The sequence below is a fragment of the Moschus berezovskii genome, chromosome 4, assembly GCF_049115385.1.
Source record: "Moschus berezovskii isolate FMDL1 chromosome 4, NW_MosBer_1.0, whole genome shotgun sequence".
NCBI lineage: Eukaryota > Metazoa > Chordata > Mammalia > Artiodactyla > Moschidae > Moschus > Moschus berezovskii.
The window spans coordinates 103312606-103336017 of NC_142463.1; the positions used below are offsets into that span (position 1 = coordinate 103312606).

The window sequence follows — 23412 nt, forward strand, 5'->3', positions numbered from 1 at the left end:
TGCGGATGCTGATTGCAGACATGAAATTAAAAGATGCTTACTCCTTGGAAGGAAAGTTATGACCAACCTAGATAGCATATTAAAATGCAGAGACATTACTTTGCCAAACAAGGTCCGTCTAGTCAAGGCTGTGGTTTTTCCAGTGGTCATGTATGGATGTGAGTGCTGGACTGTGAAGAAAGCTGATCGCCGAAGAATTGATGTTTTTGAACTGTGGTGTTGGAGAAGACTCTTGAGAGTCCCTTGGACTGCAAGGAGATCCAACCAGTCCATTCTAAAGGAGATCGGTCCTGGGTGTTCATTGGAAGGACTGATGCTAAAGCTGAAGCCCCAATACTTTGGCCACCTCATGCGAAGAGTTGACTCACTGGAAAAGACTCTGATGATGGGAGCAATTGGGGGCAGGAGGAGAAGCGGACGACAGAGAATGAGATGGCTGGATGGCATCACTGACTCAATGGAGGTGAGTTTGAGTGAACTCTGGAAGTTGGTGATGGATAGGGAGGCCTGGCATGCTGCGATTCATGGGGTCGCAAAGAGTCAGACATGACTGAGTGAATGAACTGAACTGAACTGAGACAAAACAACCACACATTACTGAAATTATCTCACACCCAGGGCCAGTTCAGCCAGCTAGGTTTGACCCTCAGATTGGGCCCATTTTTCTTTCAATGCATTGTTTGTGGAACTCAAATAAATATGTATTATATGTAGCAGGGGGGACTCCTTCAATGTGGGCTGGTGGTAAGAAAGAGAGATCAGGCTCAACTGTGAAAACAGTAAAGAATAGTGGTAATTTACAGCCAAGAAGCAGGGTGAGGGTTAGTTGATGGAACGTTACTAAGAGGAAACATCAGGAGTTACGGGGAGATTATGCTAAGCCAACCTAAGGGATTCTTGCTGAATGTCAGCCAAAATGATCAGGCGTCAGCTGGGGTGTGGTGGTGGTGGAGGCGGAGGAGCCTTCTCAGGTATCACGGTAGGGGTGTGTTCTGTTTAAAATGACTTACCAGGATTTGTGCTGAAATTGGACAATGCAAAGACCAATTCTGAAGACTGAAATTCAGGCTCTAGTTGAGAAGAGAATTCAGAGGAGCCTGATATAGAGTTTGGTCAAGGAGAGAATTTTTGTGAACAACCGTAGCTCTCATACATGTGTTGAGGTAACTATAAATTGGTAAAAGCATTTGGGAAAATATTTAGGCAGTTTCTTATAAAATTAAATACTCACCCTTCCTCTTAGGTTCCATCAGATCCTTCCTCAAGTAGTCAACCCAGAGAAATGGGGAAGGGGAGTGTGCCCACAAAAACACTTTATAATAAGAATACCCATAGAAGCTTTTTCACAACAACCAAAACTTAAAACAATCCAAATAGCCAACATCACGAGAATGATAAAGAAACTAAAATATCTCTGCAATGGACTGCTACTCAGCAGCAAAAAGGAATGACATATTGAATGCAAGAGTTTTTAAAAGTTGTGAAACTAATTTAAGGTGAAATAAATAGGGATAGTGATTGTCAAAGATGAAAAGGATGATGAAAAATATCTTGTCTATGATTTCCCTGCATATAACATTATTGATCCAGTAGTAACTAAGTCCAGGCACATCTAAAAACAGCAGTGAAGTAGAATGCTTTTATTGCTCCCATTTTGCAGATGAAAGAAGTGAGGCACAAAAGATTTACTTTATCCAAGGCCACACAAGGGCAGAACCATTTTTACAACCCAGAGCTTGTGTTCCTGAGCACAGATTAGTTGGGTCTTTCTTCACAGATGTCTGTATATCAGAATTTCTGAGTTGTAGGGATGGGAAGAAGAGCCAGGAGAGAGTGGACAAGAAAGGGATCAAGGGAGGGGTAGAAGCACAAATTCTTTCCTTCTCCTCCCTGCCAATCCTGGGAGTTAGTATGTATCTACTCCAGGGCTTCCCAGGTGGTTCCGTGGAAAGAATTCAGCTGCTAATGCAGGAGAGAAGGGCTTGGGAAGATCCCCTGGAGGAGGATTTGGCAACCTACTCCAGTATTCTTGCCTGGGTAATCACAGGTACAGAGGAGGCCTGGTAGGATACAGACCATGGCATCACAAAGAGTTGGACACAACTGAGTGACTTAGCATTCACTCAGGCAGGCACTCCACATGGAGTCCAGAAAGTATGACTACTACTGTCTCTGGTGCACACTATTAACGAACTAGACTGTTGGCCGGGAGGCTGGTGGTTCTAGCCCACCCAAGAATGGTGGGAGTGGTTTTTATTCCATTTCATTCACGGTTTTCTATTCTGGGTCCTATCTACCTTACAGCTATTGCCAGGTTAGTGCTAGCTCTGTTCTCACAAAACACCTTCTGTAAGAGTGTTCCTAACTCAGAAACTCTGGAAAGAGACCTAAGAATCCATGTTCTGCTGGGGTGAAATATGTATTCAGTCTTTTAAGGCTTGGCCAGTAAGTTAAAATATATTTGCCTCGAGTTTTTCACTTTGAATAGGAGACCAGTGATTAGTATTTGCTCTATCAATTATGTTATCAGAGAAATCATCATAATTATCCTCTGCATTATTTTTGGTAAGGGTATTTCTTCCATAGTTTGTGTATTACTTGGTTTCATGGTTTTATGATTATGAATTTGATGCAGCCATCATGATTGCACACATACCTTTGACCACTTTTGCAGGTATTTCCATAGTCTAGAGAACTAGATGTCAATTGCTACTTTAAGTGTTTATACGCTTCTTATGTTAGCAAATCCTGCCAATTTGCTTTCTACAGAAGTGAGACTGAGTCATATTCCAATTTATTTTCTAATCTTTCAATGTCCTTTTCTTCATTTACTTGCCAACACAACAGTCTTTCTATATATCTCTCTATGATATTCTAACTAATAAAGGGAGCAGTGCCCTCCTGACACAACTAAGGAGAAGGACAGCAGATGGACACTGTGGACATTACACAGACATAGTCTATATTGTATGCTGGAAAACTAAACATTCAATATTTTTAGTCTTCCAATAACTGTAATTGCTTTCTCTGATGACTTAGTCAAGGAGGTCCAGAGAAGACTGGCCAGAAAGAATTCTTTGACAACCTCCTACCAAGCAACTTATCCGAGGAGAAAAATCTCGCTGATCCTGGATGTTTTCTCTTTCTCCCTTTTCCTCTTTTATTTATACATTTGGGTTTGATGAAAATAATCTAGTGCCTATCCTCCTTCCTATAAAAGGGGGAATTGGCATTTGAATTTGTCTATTATTCCTTTTTCTCCCCACTATGTCCATAAAAATTAGCACATCATCAGAGTCAATATAGAATCCTGCCCCCGACAGGCTCCTCCTTCAGACCTGGACCCTTGGATCTAGTGGCTCATGTTTGTTCTGTTCTGCTGTTGAATCTCAAGAGCAAAATTGAGCTCTGGCTTTTACATACTAAGTGTGTTTATTGGACAAGTCTTTTTTCTTCCTCTCATTGGTGCATAGTTTTCTCCCATCACTGTGGGATTCTGCTTATAATTTTCAGAAGTGAACTTCTGGGGATAATCCATGTTGAGTGTGGTTGACAGGGATCCATTCCCTGTGAGGTAGAAGCTGACAGCTTATATGGACTGTGAGACTTTTTCAATTGCTGCTTGTCCTGAGGATTCTGGTATTTCATTAGTATGAAATAATAACACTGCAGCAGGGAAAAGGTGTCCACCTCTTGTCTTTCCACAATTTGGTAAAAACCATATGCGCCCAATCAATAGCGGTCAATAACTGCAAAATGGGAATATCTAAAATAAGAATGATCTTAATACACAATGGTTCCCCCCATAAGGAACTCTTAAAATTAATAAACGGCTACACTTAAAAAATTAATACAGGAAGAATACTATTGCGTATTGCAGCATGCAATAGGCAGCTCTCTTTCATTGGTATACCCAAGTTTGTAAATAACTGGAAAAAATCTTATAAATGATCTTTAAGGATTGTTTAAGTCAGACAACAGAAAGCTGAGGAAAAGACATTTATGTCATTACAAAAAAGCAATGAGTCAGCAACATGAGCACTTGTGACGGCTCTACTAATCAAGATTGAATACTTCCAGAACTGTAAACAAGTTCAGTCCTTAATAAAAATGGATGAAAAGCAACGACTTCATGCACAGATTCATACACTGGAGACTCATAAGTGTATCACAGAATTACTCTGATTTTCAGCAATGAGGGTCCTTCAACAGTAAGCAATAGTGTTGCTTAAATTATTTCATTTTGTTTCCCTCACTGGCAAGTAGTTTTGCTAGATATCATTACCTCTGCTTTCACCTTAAATAATACCCTCAGTTTGATGGAATTTTCTCCTTTTAAATAGATTTTCTTAGGAACAAATCAATATACTTTCTCTTCCACCAGAGAGAAAGGACAAATTAGGTATCTAAAAATTTAGAGGAGCTACTGCCCCAATTAGTTTAGGGAAAGTAATAATCATTTACATGACTTTAAATATAAATTTTAAATGAGAAAATTAAGAATTTCTAGAGAAAGAGTTTTATGCCTATATTTAAATGCCATATTTCCTGAAAGAAAAATATGCTTCTGAATTCCTAACATGAGAAAATACAAATTTTAGCTATAGATTCAATTGATGTTCTTGGTTACTTGGTACAAAAAAAAAGAAAGAAAGAAATGAAATTGATAATAAAATGCATCTTAATATATTTAAGAAGTTATATAATTTAAATATTTGATGTATAATGGCATTGGAAAGGTTTACGTCATTTTTTTTGAGGTGATTCAGAAAAGTTAGAATGGTTTAATAATTTGGTATAAAAGTGACTATATATTATTTTTCACATTTTCTCATAATGTAGAAAATAATAACATAATAGTCTATACAAGTCTGGGGTTTCTATTGACTTGAAAATCCAAATTAAATTGCACTTCCTTAATTTCCTCTAGTGGTTGTACTGATCAAATAAACAAATATTGCATCCAATAAATATAAAATTTTACATTTATGTGTTCAAGAATATTAAATGTACTAGAGAAGTAATAACTTTGAAGGGGAATTAACACATAATTCTAGAAACCAGAGTACTCAGCTATTCCACTTACAGGTTTTTGTAAATATTTTTAGATGAAATCTAATATATGATTCCACATATACCAAAAAAGTGACTGCAACATTCTCATGTTCCCACATGTGTCAGCAGAAATGGAATTGTATACGAACAGTGTAAACACTATGTGACAGAGCAATTACCCTTCTAGAACTCTTCGCTACAGAAGACCTTGTACAAGGGGCCAGCCATGTGTGTACAAGGATGACTACAGCATTATTTGTAACCGTGAAATCACAGAACCAGAATGCTTAATTTCAAAAGCATATGGAAAGGGTTAAATAAATATTCTATTTAATAGTACCTGAAGGAGGAAAAAAAAAAGACTGTAGTAACTCCCTCGTTAAAAACAATTCAGAAAGTAACGATGACCTCTCAGGGATTTCCAGGGGATCTATTTTCCGGTTGGGGCTTCCCTGATACCTCAGTTGGTAAACAATCCCCCTGAAATGCGGGAGTCCTGGGTTCGATCCAGGGACGATTACCTGGAGAAGGGAAAGACTACCCACTCCAGTATTCTGGCATGGAGAATTCCATGGACGGTCCATGGGGTCGCAGAGTCGGACACAACTGAGTGACTTTCACTTTATTTTCCGGATGAGCTCTTCTGATCCTGCCTACTGTCCCTGTGAGATGGACAAGATACAGGAGACGACTTTTTCAGCCTTTGCAGGAGGGGATAGGCAGAGAAGAGCCAAGAAAACCCATAGGTTCTAAAAACGTGAACGAAAGACGTCGCTGGGTGGGCTCAAACCACCAACCTTTCGGTTAAAAGCCGAGCGCGCTAACCGGTTGCGCTACAAACATTGACGGGTGCTGTGCTCGGCCCAGTGCGGCAGAAAAGAAACAGCCCTTCCCCGCCGGGCGGAGCCACACGCCTTTTCCCGGACTGCTACACCTTCTCAAACCCTCGGACAGCCGGAGAGCTGACTGCGACGCAGCGCGCTGGTTCTCGTGGGGAAGCCGGGGTCGGGCGATTCCGAAGCCAGAAGGGCAGCGGTTAGTCCCCGCCGCGCCTGGCTCCACAGCCGCCGCAGATGCAGCGCCCCCGAGACGCCCCGGGCCTGAGCCGAGCGGGGCCCGAGGGAAGCTGAACCCCCGGGGGGCCCCGTGATGGCTCTCCGACTGCTTCGCTGGCGCTGCCCTCCCTCCGCGGGGCCGCGAACCAGGGGGTGCGGGGGGTCGGTCCGGAGGGACGAAGGCGACGAGTCGGGAAAGAAGCCGGCCGGGTGGGGACCGGGATACAAAGACTTCCCAGGAGGTCTGTGCAGAGCCACGTGCCTGATCTGGGGAGGCAAGAGTTGGTTTCTGTTTTGGTTTAGTCACCACGTATCAGAATTGAGAGGAGGGGACTGGAAAACAGAGCGGAGATGCAAGAAAGTCTATGAATACCTGTTGTCGTCCAGCAACAGCGCAGTGACTGGAATGAGTTTACGTCCGCCTTGTAAGAGCAAGGGCTGCGACGGCCGCAGGAGCCGTGGCGCGCCGTGATCGTATAGTGGTTAGTACTCTGCGTTGTGGCCGCAGCAACCTCGGTTCGAATCCGAGTCACGGCACTCTCGTTCGTCACTCCTGACGGATGCCGCCTTTTTACTTCGCCTGGAAACTTGCACAATTGTAACCCCACAGAGTACTCAAGAAGGAAACTGAAGGCGGTGGTTTCCCCTGTGCAGCGGTGACGTGGGCAAGCCCAGCAGGGAGCCTCCTGTGCTGGAATTGGTGGAACGCCTAGTTTCTTTGTTACTGGAGATGGGCAGGATAAAGACCCGGTAAAGATTTAATCAGATAAGCGACTCCTCCTCCCTAGACTTGTGTTGCCGGTTTCTTCTGGGCTTCTGGGAATCTCTGCTCCGAGGACTTTTTCAATCCTTGGCCATGGTTCCCTTCCTAGTCATCCTACTAACCTCTCTAGTGCCCTTCGTTTTACTCTCAAGGATCTTAAATGCCTGTCGACAGCCACTCACTAGACAAATAGTATCCATCAGGACCGCACTACTGGAGGACCTTAACAATCATTACTTATAAACGATGAAGAACGGTGACTACAGCACCCTCTGCTCTGACAACCAACTAGTGGAAACAGCGAACATGTGATTCTTCCGCCTGACCACAGCTTTGCTGGCCACAGACAGGAACGTTGTACTGAGAGCAGGACCCAAAGCGGGGAGTTTGGGTCAATCACAAGTGGAGATCAGACTTGAAGATTCCCTGAGTAAAGGAAACGGTTTAGCTGTGCAAGCAAAAGCTCCCTTAGCTTATTTTGCAAAATGAGCGAAACTTACCTTGGGCCATTCTTGTTTATGCCTCTGAAAACCAGAACAAGACTGTTCGCCCAAATTGACAGAAAGCAACCACTTTTCACCGAGTCCCTATCATGAGGAAGACTAATTTATTGATACAACTAATATATTGATACAACTAATCATCGGTGAAGAATAAACCGCCAGTACCTCCTCACTGTATAAGCTGCTTTGTAACAGTACACCTCTGAGCCTCCTTCCATAATTTGTTGGAACACTCCCTCTTCCTGAACCGTTTTATGGGCACCGTCAACCTTTACTAATTGCTGTTTTGGTGACCTGGTGGCTTTACTTCTGCTGTAAGTGGACTTTGACGGTGCCTCAACATTTTCGTCTATCAGACTGGGCCAACAGGGGAGCTCCCAGTCCTACGTTATTTTCCCCTTTGCCTGGATATAGTGACTACTCAATCAGCAATGAGGCATCATTAAAATCTTTGTCATTGTCCTCTGATTTATTTGTTAACAATTACTGTCCAGACTCTTTTCATTTGTATATTTGCCTCTTCTAGAATGTCATGGAAATGGGATCATAGTGCAAATACTGTGTTTTTTTTCTCCACCCCTCTTTATCTGCATAGTCTCTCTGACTTCATCCATTGTTGAGTAAAGCAGGTTTCATTTCTCTTTCACTGTTGAGATATATTCCATGGCAGTAACACAGCACAGTCTGTTTGCCATTCACTCCATAGAGAGCATTTGAGCTCTTTCCAGAACTGGCTATTGAGAATGAAGCTGCTTTGAACATTCTCTTCACAAGAGATTTTGTAGACATAGGTTTTCATTTCTCTTGGAAATAAAACCTAGGTGAAGAATTGCTGGTACCAAAGAGTAGTATATACTCAATTTCATGAAACATTAAAGCTTTTTCCAGCTTTAATTTTCCAGTTGTACCATTTTATATTACCCCCGACAATATGAATGAGAGTCGTGGTTATTCCATTTCTTTGCAATATTGTTGGTGTTTCTTCTCCTTATAATTTTAGCCATGCTACTAAATGGTGTCTCAATGTGGTTGTGATGTCCTTCTCTCTGACAGCTACAAATGACGCTCCTTGTAGCCTTTGTTGGCCACGTGCATATCTTCTGAAGTACCTGTTTATATCTTTTACCCATCTGGAAAAAGGTTGGTTGTTTGTTCTTTTATACATTATGATCACGGGGAGGTGGAGTTGCAAGCTATGTTTTGTGAATATTTTCTTCTTGTCTGTAGCCTGCTTTTCCACTTCAGTGGCATCTTTGGCTGCGAAGACATGGTTAACATTGATGATGTCTAATCTATCATTTGTCTTAAATTCTTTGTGTCCTGGTTAATAAATCTTTGCCTACCACCAAATCACAAAGTATCCTCAAAATGCCTTCTGACTTTTATGTCTGGGTCTACGATGCACCGCAGACCAATCCTTGTCTGTGAGATAGAAATAAACTGCCCCGTCCCCAATAGTGAACCTATTTCCTTTCCCCACTGAACTGCTTTTCTTGAAAATTCATTCACTTACTGAGCTATGGGTCAGTTCCAAGTCTGTCAACTCAGTCCATTTTGTATTTTTGTACTTTGATGCCACTTGCACTTTGTTGGACGACTGAGCGAATTCACTTTCGCTTTTCACTTTCATGCATGGGAGAAAGTGCATTGGGGTGGTGCAGAGTCGGACATGACTGAAGTGACTTAGCAGCAGCAGCACTTTGTTGGGCTATAGGGGGTCATAGTGAGTCAACTCCTCGCATGAGGTGGCCAAAGTTTTGGAGTTTCAGCTTTAGCATCAGTCCTTCCAATGATGGAACACCCAGGATTGATCTGAGGGGGTCATAGTAACTCTTCTAGTCAGGTAGAGCAACAAATTTTCCTGTTCTGTTCATTTCCACACCAAATGATACATTTTGCAACATGTAATAGCTCATGTAACCATCACCCAGGCCAAGTATGTCATCACTTCCTCCTCTGCTTTTCTTTTGGGACACAGGCCCTCCCTCACATGTACTGGCTGCCCCCTTGTGGCCAAAGATCCTCTATTGCGCCCTCTTTGGAAAACAAATCCCCAGTTACCGGCAGCGCTGAAGAACCTGCAGGAAAAACCTACAAGTCTCAAAGCACTCTGCATTTCCAGATGATGGGGCGAGTTGGTTGAGGGGTGGTGGTGGTGAAGGGAGGTGAGGAGGCAGCGGGAAGTTAGCTCAGTTTTTAGTCCTTTGATCAAGAGGAAACCGTGCCTAGGGAAGTTCAATACTACCAAGTGGGAAGACTGGGCATTGCCTACTCGCTGGTACCCAGGCCACCCTTGTCTGCTTTGTCTACTTGAGTAGACTGGACAAGGGGACTCCATTCCCCTTCACCAGCCAGGGGGATGGTCCAGAGGTGGTGGGCTTCAATGGCGACTCTAGATCCCGAAACCTCATAGGATTCTTCTTCACTGTCCCTTTGATCTCTCTTCTGCCTACCCAAAAAGAGAGGATTCACTGCTTTTCTTTCTCAATCAGAACACATTTGGGGTCCCTTGGGGACAGGGCTGAAGTGGGCATCTGGTTTCCCCTAACTGTCACTCCTGGTTTGGGTGTCTCAGGAGCTCAGGCTGACCCAGTATGAACTCCCAATGGGCGGGACCCCTGGGAGACCAGAGGCTGCAAAGCAGGGGGCTGCGGGGGGGGGAAGTGGCCCCACATGTTGGACACCACATTTAAACACTATTCATCCCTGTGCACCTCCTCCTCAGGGAAGCCTAGGGCAGCACGAATAGAGTAGCTCAAAGCTTCTCTGAAGGCTGAACTCAAAGAGACCTGAAATTCCAGATGGGAGCGAGAGGACACTCATTGAGCAGACCTGACATCTGGCTGCCCTTGGTGCACAGGCTCAAACAGGTTGATTTCAAGGATGGAGACAAAGAAAAGGCTTCATGGCAGAACCCCCTGCGATCTTGAGATGAAAATCTTCAAGCCTAATGTCTAGATGAGCAGGGGGCCGAGTTGAATCCACCCCTGCACCCCGACCAGGAGAGTCAGCTGCCCAAATTCAGAGGCCAGGAACAGGAGAGAGTGGGCACATCGCTGGTTCTCTCTCACGAGCGATCGGGCTCCCACCCTCACTCCCTGTCCACTCTGCGACACTAGGCCCTGTGTGGAGACATCTTCTACTTTTTAAGACTGGCGGAATGGGGACGGAGAGTTTCTCCCTGGCATCTAGTTGGAGGAAGGGTGAGAGGGGCGGTCACTAAACACGCTTCGGTCCTCAGGCAGATTCCTAGCCCATGAAGAATGATCCCGTCCACAATATCAACACTGCAGAAGTTGAGAACCCCGGTGTATATCAATGTTCATATACTAGAGAGAGGAGAAAACACCAGTTCCCGAGCGACTGGATGTGGGGTCTGAGGAAAACTGTGGCGGCAGAGAGAACTCCAAGATTTTTGACCTGTGTATCGAGAAGGATGGAGTTGGCATGGACTAAGGTGCAGCAGGTAGGTAGGTGCAGCAGGTCGTAGGGGGAACTCATCCTCTGGGATTTTTCCCAGCAAGAATACCGGAGTGGGTTGCCACCTCTTTCTCCAGGCAGTCTTCCTGACCCAGGAACCAAACCCGTATCTCCTGTGTCTCCTACATCGCAGGCAAATTCTCTACCCACTGAGCCATCAGGGAACCCGTAGTGGGGAAGATCTCTTTTCAAATGGCACTCGGGTCCTCCAGCTCATTGCACGGAAGAGCCAAGCACCTGACACCACGTGGTGGCGAAGAAATGTACCCCTTTTACTGCAGGAGAACTGGCAGCTCAAAAGACCCGAAATCATGGATGGCTCTCAGGCAAATGTCAATAAAGACAGTGTGGAGGAGAGGGTCCCAGGGTGTCTGATCAGCTCCCTACAGTCCTCTGACTGGTTGATGGTGAGGTAACGAGGTGAAGTTTCTGGACTCAACATCATCATTCTGACCCTCTAACCTCCGATGGGTCCACGTGCTTGTGGTCAGCAGTTTCCATCTGGGTTCTGTGAAAACCACCTCGGGGTAGGCGTCAAACTTGGTGTCCTAAAGGGAGAAACGACAGGTCCTGTGATGCTGCTCTAGGACTCATTTATTGTGACAATTGTCAGCAGTCCTCCTATGCGACTGCTGCTCTTTGTCTCTGCGTGTTCTCATCCCTCTGATCACTAACTCCTGAGCCAGACTTTTGGCAACTCAGGGATGTCTCAGGACATTTTCTCCGCGCCGAACTGGGGAACGCTGAGGTGTGGGTTAACCGAGAAAGCCCATTCAGGGATTGCCCGACTTCGGATCCAGAATCCAGTTCGCGGCCTTGGAGCCAGACTCCCAGGAGCTGTCCGTTCAAGTCCTCTCCGTTGCTGCATCCGCCGAGCCCTTCTGGACGGTGGAGATGCGGGGTCTCCGCGAGCGGCGCCTTCTCTCCCCGGGCACACCGCCCCCCGCCTCCTCCGGGCCCCTGGCCCCGCTCCAGCTCCCCGGGCCCCAGAGCCCTTCTGTTCTATTCGCTCCCGGGCACCTCGCTAAGGCGGGTCACCAGTCCAGTTCTGAGGTGCGGCCGGAAAGAGGCGACTTGCTCCCGACCTGGGGACCAGGCGGGACTCGGGGGCTTGGGTGCCTCACCCGCAGGTGCCTTTTCTGGGGCAAGAAGGGACGGGATGGCCTTAGGGGAGGATTTCTGGAAGGGACGGCGAAGGCTCAAGACCTTGGAATAGGCGCAAGGCCTCTCCGGGGGAGAAAGGGAAACGGTGCTTCTAGTGAGAGGCGAGAAGAAGAGCGCCCGGGCCGTGACTCCCTGGTGGTCTAGTGGCTAGGATTCGGCGCTTTCACCGCCGCGGCCCGGGTTCGATTCCCGGTCAGGGAAACCTTTTGTGCTGCCTTTCATCCCCTCATTCACCGTGTCGAGGAAAACTGCAGTCGCCGATTCTCTGACCAGACCAAAGCAGCTTGTGGAGTAGGTAGAGGAGACGCTGCGGGGTCGGAGTGTCGGGCGCAGTGGGCAGTCGGCGCCCTTCCTGGAACAGCTTTGCGGAGCGCGGTTTGGAAGAACAGCGAGGGCCGCGGGGAGGCCAGGGTGTTGACCGTGAGTGTCGGTGGAGGGATGGGAGGCTGCACTGTGTCTGCGGGCTGTGGGCTCACACTTAACCGGGCACCGGAGAGACTGTGGTTACGAAGGTAGTTTTTCCCAGGATGAGGCTCGTCTATTGCACTCGGGACCTGCGGATGCCGGGATCTCCGCTACCGCGAACCGCGATCGTGCTCTCCGCCGATATCCCGCGGTTCATGACAAGCGACATCTCTTCCGTGGTGCCTCGCTGTGCTCCGCTCCCCAGATCCAGAGCGGGAGGCGCACCCCCAGCCAGCGCGCCACTGCTTGGAAATAGGGTCTGCACCCCCATCTGCCGGCTTTCCTATTTCGTGACCAAAGCGCCTGGATGTGTCCTGCGTCTGGAGGCACGCCTACTGTGTGTCCGCAAGGGCCAGACGTGCCTTCTGCTGCAGCCTGCAGCCGGCCAGGCGCGTGCGGGTGCGCGCGCCCGGCCCCCACCCGCCGGGCTCCGCACTGGTCCGGGCGGTCCCTGCGGGCAGGCCCGGCGGGCGTCTGCCGGGGAAAGGCCGCGCGGCCCGGGTGCCGGGAAAACGTGGGAGCGTCGCTCGGAAGCCTCGCGCTCCACGGTCCCTTTGGGGCCAGGTCAGAAGGAGGCACCCCTTCCAGCAATGCGGAGGTCCGAGGCCTGCCTCCGCCAGGAGGCTCCCGGGGCCGGCGCGCCGTAGCCCTGGCCCGGCTAGCCCCCTTCCCCGCCGGCTAGCCCGTCCCCCTTCTCCTCTTCCAGCCCAGCCGTGTTCCTGCGGAGAGTCGGCGCTCCCTCCACGCACCCCTCGCCCGTCGGCCGCCCAACCCCCAGATATCACCTAGCCGCCTCTCCGGTGCCTGCGCGGGGAGCTGGATCTCTCTTTTCCTGCAACGGGAGGAGAGAGAACGTGCGGACTCCGGCGGCAACCCGTTCCCTTGCCGGTTCTCTGGGCTCTGCCCATCGAGGGGCCTAGCTCAGGACCCTGGGTCTCCCGCGGCCCAGGGAGCCGGCCAAGCTGGGGCCTCTCCCACTGTCCTCAAGAAAGAGCAGGAATGCCCTGCGGGGTCCGGAAGAGGCACCCGGGAAATCATCCAGCACAAGCCGGGACCCTGCGCAATGGACCCCTCGGAGCAACGCTTCCGTCGGCGCGTCCTTCCCTCCGAGGGCTTCGGGCAGACAAGAAATCACCTAGGAAGAGGAGCTCCACTGTCCTGACTGAGCCCAGGGGAAAGGAGGGTATCTTCCAGGAGAGCAGCAGCACTGAAGCCTGTGTTCGCAGAGAGGCTTCCGGAGCCAGGGCGCCCTCTCTTCACCAGGGGCTGTAGAGATCTCACCCGGCTGAGTCCGCCTCCTCCCCGGCCCTTCCTCCTCCACCTTCCCCGGGCTCCTACCCTCTCCTCCCGTCTTCGTTTTCTATCTTGCTGGTCTTCGAGTGCCTCGGGACGTCTCACCTCCGCCAAAGATTGCTTTTTTCCGGTAGTTCTGAGCTTCAAGGAAATATATGTACGAGGGCAACGAGTGCTCAACAATGGTGACACACACACCCCCTTTTTTTGAATCAGTAACATTATCTGAATGATCAGGATTGTCTCGTTTGTAACAATTGCATTTCATTGTCGGCATATACTGATGTACATTTAAACCTTACCTGTTGAGTAATAAGTGGGTTCTGCTATTTTCTTATGAATAATGATGTGCAGAAGAATATTCTTACGCATACATCCTTGGCAATTCTGTAGGATAGAGACTGTTCTTTTATTTATCAGAGGACACTTGCAGGTAGAAAGGTAGAAAGTGGCCAGCGAGGTGGTGACTGGGAGGCTCGCCAAATGCTGCTCCGTCACAGCCCTGGGGCTCTGTGCAGTCCCAGTTTCCACGACTCCTTAAATATCTTCTGCTCAGGGCTGCCTTCGGATTATAGTCCCTTTTCTTACTCCTTGTGGGTAGAACCACGACATAACTGGATTTGGCGCGTGGAGCAGGCAAAACCAAGCAGTCAAAGGTCTGGGATGAAAAGCTACCGTGAGCACGATGCATTGGCCGGGAATCGAACCCGGGTCTCCCGCGTGGGAGGCGAGAATTCTACCACTGAACCACCAATGCCCCTCTCGTCGGACCGCCTGACCGCTCTCCGGAAAGAGCCTCCAAAGCGACTGCGACACCCTCGGCGGGGAGACGAAAGAGATCCCGAAACCGGCTTACACCGCTCTGTTTGGAAGACAGTTCACAGACTGACGGGCACTCGAAGCAAAGGCTTGCCAAGAAGGGCTACAATCAGGCAACAGCGTAAAGTGGGAACATTCGAATGAAAATATCAAAATATCGGCCTTATCAGCTCACACCACAACTCTGAAAAAGGCTCTTTATGACCATACCACAGACCCCTGCAGAAGAAGCATCGGGAATCCAGCCAGATCCCTTGTTGATGACCCTACACCTTCAACTGTCAACCTCAGACTCTTACCTTAGAGGGTGTGAGAAAATTATCCAACTTGCTAGGTTAGGCAAGTGAAATTCTAATCCAGGTATGAAATAAGAAACAGAGGCAGAATCAGACTGTAATTAGAGGACGGGAAGGGCCAGAATCTAAATTGAGATAATGAAGAAATATACCGTTTTTCGGTATAAAATAGTGAGGCAGTCTTGTAAGCATTACAACAATAGTATGGGTCCGTTTTCTAAGGTGTTCAAAGCATTTCGATGGATAGGTGATATGTCATAATTAGTTAAAGATTAATTAATACTGTTTGCAACCAATGTTTGATTAAACGGAAGAATCTGATCTCCTAAACTGGACTCTGTGTTGGGCTGAGTTTTAGCATTTGTGACTCTGAGATGCATATGGGGGCGTCCGTCGGCTTTGGTGTTTTGGTTGTATAAGGAGCAGACTAAATTCCAGAGGAGTATGGATCGGTGAGATGTTAACGTATTGATCCTCTGGTGAGACTGAAGTACAGTGATATCTTTCCCTAATTTTCCCTGAGGCACTCACACTGAAGAAATGAACCCGGGGTGGGCACTCCCCCACATGTTGGGACTTAGGAACCATCATGACTTTTTGAAAGATAGGAGCTGCAGACATGCAGTTACGGTTCTCTTGCTGAGAAGCCAAGCTAGGTGGAGGCTGAGTCATAAACTTGAGCTCAACAAGGAAATTGACCATCACCTCGACCTGGAAGAACGTTGGCTCTGTCTGCCCTCTGTCCAACACCCAGGGCTCACACCGCCTCCGGCCAATACGCTTTCATTTACCACCCACACCAACCAGATCTACATGTATTCCCGCACCTCTGTCTAAACTGCCAACCTGCACTTTCAACTCACAACTCCTAATTCACAAGTCAATGCCTCCTATACGTCTGAGAGTCACAAATGCTAAAATGCAGCACACCATCGAGCTCCCTTTCAACATCACATACCACCCTCTGCTTCAGCTCTCTGTGATCAGACCCAGGCACAGCATCTTCCTAAGAGTAGTGTGCACTGTCTCTCGAGTGGTTCCGTCAATCACCAGTACACACCCAAATCCGTTCCTACACTTACCTGGTGTGTTTACCCTCACCACCAGCCTCCCTGTTGTCCAAACCAGATCTTGTTAGCCTCTTTGTATATACTCTGTCATCCTCCTGGCCCAAAAGTTTATGTCCAGTATAACCAACAGAGAACGCCTAACTAATGGGGTGTTTTTAACGTGGGCTTTTTTCTTTTTCTTCTTCAGATTTTCTCTGCCTCTCTACTGTAGAGGCCTGTTCCAAAAATAAAGAAAAGAAAATGTCCTTCCTTAAACACTTCCTGAGGAGACCTAGTCCATCATTACAGACTAAGGCATTGGTGGTTCAGTGGTAGAATTCTCGCCTCCCACGCGGGAGACCCGGGTTCAATTCCCGGCCAATGCAATTACTTCTGGGTCGGCTTTCCCCTTTTCTATGGCCCATATCCTTGGGCTAGACAAGTGGTTTCCTATCTGGAATTTTACCAAAACTTGAGAACTCGGATCTACCTCACCAGGAAGGTCAGAGGCTCCACTGTCCAGCTTCTTGTATCTCCGAAGGAAATGCTCCCAAAAAGCATCCTTCTTCCTGGACCCCTAACACTTCTCCCGCTACAGCTACTGTCTTTTAGTGATCTTCATTTCTAGAAGATAGGATAAAAGTAACATTGGTTTTAGTTTCAAATTTTCCAAAACGCAGGGATTCAGCAAACATACTTGGAGCTTCAAAGACATGTTTTCTTCACAGTATGTGAGGGCTGCAAAATAGATGATGTGGAGTAAAATGTACAGTGAGTGGGTACCTGTTACTGTTTTCCTCCCTTTACCACCTTAGGGGCTGGTGGAAACCTAAGTATCGGGAGAGCAGGCCAGAAAACTCAAGCGTGTTGCTGGTGAATCGAACACAGGTCTCCAGCGCGGGAGACAAGAATTCTACCAACAAACCACCGCTGCCCTGGGCTAAAAAAAAAAAGCGCACTAGATCTCCCCAGGAAGGGTCTCAGAATGGACTTTTTTTTTTTTTTGGAACAGGCCTCTTTGGTAGAGAGGTAGAGAAAAATTAAAGTTAAAAAAAAAAAAGCAAAGGCTTGCACAGGAGGCTGCCGTCTGGCAACACCACCGAGTCCTGCTTCAAATCAAAACACCGCGCTTCGTTTCCTTAGTGAGAACGCATTCGTTCTCTTTGCCCTCTCAGGGCTTGGTGCCTCCCAAACCTTCTGCTCCTAATATTGAGACACACACGGATTTGGGTGTGTACTGGTGATTGACGGAACCACTCGAGAGACAGTGAACACTACTCTTAGGAAGATGCTGTGCCTGGGTCTGATCACAGAGAGCTGAAGCAGAGGGTGGTATGTGATGTTGAAAGGGAGCTCGATGGTGTGCTGCATTTTAGCATTTGTGACTCTCAGACGTATAGGAGGCATTGACTTGTGAATTAGGAGTTGTGAGTTGAAAGTGCAGGTTGGCAGTTTAGACAGAGGTGCGGGAATACATGTAGATCTGGTTGGTGTGGGTGGTAAATGAAAGCGTATTGGCCGGAGGCGGTGTGAGCCCTGGGTGTTGGACAGAGGGCAGACAGAGCCAACGTTCTTCCAGGTCGAGGTGATGGTCAATTTCCTTGTTGAGCTCAAGTTTATGACTCAGCCTCCACCTAGCTTGGCTTCTCAGCAAGAGAACCGTAACTGCATGTCTGCAGCTCCTGTCTTTCAAAAAGTCATGATGGTTCCTAAGTCCCAACATGTGGGGGAGTGCCCACCCCGGGTTCATTTCTTCAGTGTGAGTGCCTCAGGGAAAATTAGGGAAAGATATCACTGTACTTCAGTCTCACCAGAGGATCAATACGTTAACATCTCACCGATCCATACTCCTCTGGAATTTAGTCTGCTCCTTATACAACCAAAACACCAAAGCCGACGGACGCCCCCATATGCATCTCAGAGTCACAAATGCTAAAACTCAGCCCAACACAGAGTCCAGTTTAGGAGATCAGATTCTTCCGTTTAATCAAACATTGGTTGCAAACAGTATTAATTAATCTTTAACTAATTATGACATATCACCTATCCATCGAAATGCTTTGAACACCTTAGAAAACGGACCCATACTATTGTTGTAATGCTTACAAGACTGCCTCACTATTTTATACCGAAAAACGGTATATTTCTTCATTATCTCAATTTAGATTCTGGCCCTTCCCGTCCTCTAATTACAGTCTGATTCTGCCTCTGTTTCTTATTTCATACCTGGATTAGAATTTCACTTGCCTAACCTAGCAAGTTGGATAATTTTCTCACACCCTCTAAGGTAAGAGTCTGAGGTTGACAGTTGAAGGTGTAGGGTCATCAACAAGGGATCTGGCTGGATTTCCGATGCTTCTTCTGCAGGGGTCTGTGGTATGGTCATAAAGAGCCTTTTTCAGAGTTGTGGTGTGAGCTGATAAGGCCGATATTTTGATATTTTCATTCGAATGTTCCCACTTTACACTGTTGCCTGATTGTAGCCCTTCTTGGCAAGCCTTTGCTTCGAGTGCCCGTCAGTCTGTGAACTGTCTTCCAAACAGAGCGGTGTAAGCCGGTTTCGGGATCTCTTTCGTCTCCCCGCCGAGGGTGTCGCAGTCGCTTTGGAGGCTCTTTCCGGAGAGCGGTCAGGCGGTCCGACGAGAGGGGCATTGGTGGTTCAGTGGTAGAATTCTCGCCTCCCACGCGGGAGACCCGGGTTCGATTCCCGGCCAATGCATCGTGCTCACGGTAGCTTTTCATCCCAGACCTTTGACTGCTTGGTTTTGCCTGCTCCACGCGCCAAATCCAGTTATGTCGTGGTTCTACCCACAAGGAGTAAGAAAAGGGACTATAATCCGAAGGCAGCCCTGAGCAGAAGATATTTAAGGAGTCGTGGAAACTGGGACTGCACAGAGCCCCAGGGCTGTGACGGAGCAGCATTTGGCGAGCCTCCCAGTCACCACCTCGCTGGCCACTTTCTACCTTTCTACCTGCAAGTGTCCTCTGATAAATAAAAGAACAGTCTCTATCCTACAGAATTGCCAAGGATGTATGCGTAAGAATATTCTTCTGCACATCATTATTCATAAGAAAATAGCAGAACCCACTTATTACTCAACAGGTAAGGTTTAAATGTACATCAGTATATGCCGACAATGAAATGCAATTGTTACAAACGAGACAATCCTGATCATTCAGATAATGTTACTGATTCAAAAAAAGGGGGTGTGTGTGTCACCATTGTTGAGCACTCGTTGCCCTCGTACATATATTTCCTTGAAGCTCAGAACTACCGGAAAAAAGCAATCTTTGGCGGAGGTGAGACGTCCCGAGGCACTCGAAGACCAGCAAGATAGAAAACGAAGACGGGAGGAGAGGGTAGGAGCCCGGGGAAGGTGGAGGAGGAAGGGCCGGGGAGGAGGCGGACTCAGCCGGGTGAGATCTCTACAGCCCCTGGTGAAGAGAGGGCGCCCTGGCTCCGGAAGCCTCTCTGCGAACACAGGCTTCAGTGCTGCTGCTCTCCTGGAAGATACCCTCCTTTCCCCTGGGCTCAGTCAGGACAGTGGAGCTCCTCTTCCTAGGTGATTTCTTGTCTGCCCGAAGCCCTCGGAGGGAAGGACGCGCCGACGGAAGCGTTGCTCCGAGGGGTCCATTGCGCAGGGTCCCGGCTTGTGCTGGATGATTTCCCGGGTGCCTCTTCCGGACCCCGCAGGGCATTCCTGCTCTTTCTTGAGGACAGTGGGAGAGGCCCCAGCTTGGCCGGCTCCCTGGGCCGCGGGAGACCCAGGGTCCTGAGCTAGGCCCCTCGATGGGCAGAGCCCAGAGAACCGGCAAGGGAACGGGTTGCCGCCGGAGTCCGCACGTTCTCTCTCCTCCCGTTGCAGGAAAAGAGAGATCCAGCTCCCCGCGCAGGCACCGGAGAGGCGGCTAGGTGATATCTGGGGGTTGGGCGGCCGACGGGCGAGGGGTGCGTGGAGGGAGCGCCGACTCTCCGCAGGAACACGGCTGGGCTGGAAGAGGAGAAGGGGGACGGGCTAGCCGGCGGGGAAGGGGGCTAGCCGGGCCAGGGCTACGGCGCGCCGGCCCCGGGAGCCTCCTGGCGGAGGCAGGCCTCGGACCTCCGCATTGCTGGAAGGGGTGCCTCCTTCTGACCTGGCCCCAAAGGGACCGTGGAGCGCGAGGCTTCCGAGCGACGCTCCCACGTTTTCCCGGCACCCGGGCCGCGCGGCCTTTCCCCGGCAGACGCCCGCCGGGCCTGCCCGCAGGGACCGCCCGGACCAGTGCGGAGCCCGGCGGGTGGGGGCCGGGCGCGCGCACCCGCACGCGCCTGGCCGGCTGCAGGCTGCAGCAGAAGGCACGTCTGGCCCTTGCGGACACACAGTAGGCGTGCCTCCAGACGCAGGACACATCCAGGCGCTTTGGTCACGAAATAGGAAAGCCGGCAGATGGGGGTGCAGACCCTATTTCCAAGCAGTGGCGCGCTGGCTGGGGGTGCGCCTCCCGCTCTGGATCTGGGGAGCGGAGCACAGCGAGGCACCACGGAAGAGATGTCGCTTGTCATGAACCGCGGGATATCGGCGGAGAGCACGATCGCGGTTCGCGGTAGCGGAGATCCCGGCATCCGCAGGTCCCGAGTGCAATAGACGAGCCTCATCCTGGGAAAAACTACCTTCGTAACCACAGTCTCTCCGGTGCCCGGTTAAGTGTGAGCCCACAGCCCGCAGACACAGTGCAGCCTCCCATCCCTCCACCGACACTCACGGTCAACACCCTGGCCTCCCCGCGGCCCTCGCTGTTCTTCCAAACCGCGCTCCGCAAAGCTGTTCCAGGAAGGGCGCCGACTGCCCACTGCGCCCGACACTCCGACCCCGCAGCGTCTCCTCTACCTACTCCACAAGCTGCTTTGGTCTGGTCAGAGAATCGGCGACTGCAGTTTTCCTCGACACGGTGAATGAGGGGATGAAAGGCAGCACAAAAGGTTTCCCTGACCGGGAATCGAACCCGGGCCGCGGCGGTGAAAGCGCCGAATCCTAGCCACTAGACCACCAGGGAGTCACGGCCCGGGCGCTCTTCTTCTCGCCTCTCACTAGAAGCACCGTTTCCCTTTCTCCCCCGGAGAGGCCTTGCGCCTATTCCAAGGTCTTGAGCCTTCGCCGTCCCTTCCAGAAATCCTCCCCTAAGGCCATCCCGTCCCTTCTTGCCCCAGAAAAGGCACCTGCGGGTGAGGCACCCAAGCCCCCGAGTCCCGCCTGGTCCCCAGGTCGGGAGCAAGTCGCCTCTTTCCGGCCGCACCTCAGAACTGGACTGGTGACCCGCCTTAGCGAGGTGCCCGGGAGCGAATAGAACAGAAGGGCTCTGGGGCCCGGGGAGCTGGAGCGGGGCCAGGGGCCCGGAGGAGGCGGGGGGCGGTGTGCCCGGGGAGAGAAGGCGCCGCTCGCGGAGACCCCGCATCTCCACCGTCCAGAAGGGCTCGGCGGATGCAGCAACGGAGAGGACTTGAACGGACAGCTCCTGGGAGTCTGGCTCCAAGGCCGCGAACTGGATTCTGGATCCGAAGTCGGGCAATCCCTGAATGGGCTTTCTCGGTTAACCCACACCTCAGCGTTCCCCAGTTCGGCGCGGAGAAAATGTCCTGAGACATCCCTGAGTTGCCAAAAGTCTGGCTCAGGAGTTAGTGATCAGAGGGATGAGAACACGCAGAGACAAAGAGCAGCAGTCGCATAGGAGGACTGCTGACAATTGTCACAATAAATGAGTCCTAGAGCAGCATCACAGGACCTGTCGTTTCTCCCTTTAGGACACCAAGTTTGACGCCTACCCCGAGGTGGTTTTCACAGAACCCAGATGGAAACTGCTGACCACAAGCACGTGGACCCATCGGAGGTTAGAGGGTCAGAATGATGATGTTGAGTCCAGAAACTTCACCTCGTTACCTCACCATCAACCAGTCAGAGGACTGTAGGGAGCTGATCAGACACCCTGGGACCCTCTCCTCCACACTGTCTTTATTGACATTTGCCTGAGAGCCATCCATGATTTCGGGTCTTTTGAGCTGCCAGTTCTCCTGCAGTAAAAGGGGTACATTTCTTCGCCACCACGTGGTGTCAGGTGCTTGGCTCTTCCGTGCAATGAGCTGGAGGACCCGAGTGCCATTTGAAAAGAGATCTTCCCCACTACGGGTTCCCTGATGGCTCAGTGGGTAGAGAATTTGCCTGCGATGTAGGAGACACAGGAGATACGGGTTTGGTTCCTGGGTCAGGAAGACTGCCTGGAGAAAGAGGTGGCAACCCACTCCGGTATTCTTGCTGGGAAAAATCCCAGAGGATGAGTTCCCCCTACGACCTGCTGCACCTACCTACCTGCTGCACCTTAGTCCATGCCAACTCCATCCTTCTCGATACACAGGTCAAAAATCTTGGAGTTCTCTCTGCCGCCACAGTTTTCCTCAGACCCCACATCCAGTCGCTCGGGAACTGGTGTTTTCTCCTCTCTCTAGTATATGAACATTGATATACACCGGGGTTCTCAACTTCTGCAGTGTTGATATTGTGGACGGGATCATTCTTCATGGGCTAGGAATCTGCCTGAGGACCGAAGCTTGTTTAGGGACCTCCCCTCTCACCCTTCCTTCAACTAGATGCCAGGGAGAAACTCTCCGTCCCCATTCCGCCAGTCTTAAAAAGTAGAAGATGTCTCCACACAGGGCCTAGTGTCGCAGAGTGGACAGGGAGTGAGGGTGGGAGCCCGATCGCTCGTGAGAGAGAACCAGTGATGCGCCCACTCTCTCCTGTTCCTGGCCTCTGAATTTGGGCAGCTGACTCTCCTGGTCGGGGTGCAGGGGTGGATTCAACTCGGCCCCCTGCTCATCTAGACATTAGGCTTGAAGATTTTCATCTCAAGATCGCAGGGGGTTCTGCCATGAAACCTTTTCTTTGTCTCCATCCTTGAAATCAACCTGTTTGAGCCTGTGCACCAAGGGCAGCCAGATGTCAGGTCTGCTCAATGAGTGTCCTCTCGCCCCCATCTGGAATTTCAGGTCTCTTTGAGTTCAGCCTTCAGAGAAGCTTTGAGCTACTCTATTCGTGCTGCCCTAGGCTTCCCTGAGGAGGAGGTGCACAGGGATGAATAGTGTTTAAATGTGGTGTCCAACATGTGGGGCCACCTCCCACCCCCGCAGCCCCCTGCTTTGCAGCCTCTGGTCTCCCAGGGGTCCCACCCATTGGGAGTTCATACTGGGTCAGCCTGAGCTCCTGAGACACCCAAACCAGGAGTGACAGCTAGGGGAAACCAGATGCCCACTTCAGCCCTGTCCCCAAGGGAACCCAAATGTGTTCTGATTGAGAAAGAAAAGCAGTGAATCCTCTCTTTTTGGGTAGGCAGAAGAGAGATCAAAGGGACAGTGAAGAAGAATCCTATGAGGTTTCGGGATCTAGAGTCGCCATTGAAGCCCACCACCTCTGGACCATCCCCCTGGCTGGTGAAGGGGAA

At 49.8% G+C, this 23412-nt stretch overlaps 6 non-coding genes across 6 annotated transcripts; 4 read left to right on the forward strand and 2 right to left on the reverse strand.

Moving 5' to 3' along the window:
* Positions 1-6575: 6575 nt before the first annotated feature.
* TRNAH-GUG (transfer RNA histidin (anticodon GUG)) lies at positions 6576-6647 on the forward strand. Its single transcript has one exon. It is a non-coding gene; the product is annotated as a tRNA-His (tRNA).
* Positions 6648-12149: 5502 nt separating this feature from the next.
* Positions 12150-12221, forward strand: TRNAE-UUC (transfer RNA glutamic acid (anticodon UUC)). The gene has a single exon. It is a non-coding gene; the product is annotated as a tRNA-Glu (tRNA).
* Positions 12222-14464: 2243 nt separating this feature from the next.
* On the reverse strand, positions 14465-14535 carry TRNAG-CCC (transfer RNA glycine (anticodon CCC)). Its single transcript has one exon. It is a non-coding gene; the product is annotated as a tRNA-Gly (tRNA).
* Positions 14536-16257: 1722 nt separating this feature from the next.
* TRNAG-CCC (transfer RNA glycine (anticodon CCC)) lies at positions 16258-16328 on the forward strand. The gene has a single exon. It is a non-coding gene; the product is annotated as a tRNA-Gly (tRNA).
* A 2262-nt stretch (positions 16329-18590) lies between these two features.
* Positions 18591-18661, forward strand: TRNAG-CCC (transfer RNA glycine (anticodon CCC)). Its single transcript has one exon. It is a non-coding gene; the product is annotated as a tRNA-Gly (tRNA).
* Positions 18662-20904: 2243 nt separating this feature from the next.
* Positions 20905-20976, reverse strand: TRNAE-UUC (transfer RNA glutamic acid (anticodon UUC)). The gene has a single exon. It is a non-coding gene; the product is annotated as a tRNA-Glu (tRNA).
* Positions 20977-23412: the final 2436 nt, after the last annotated feature.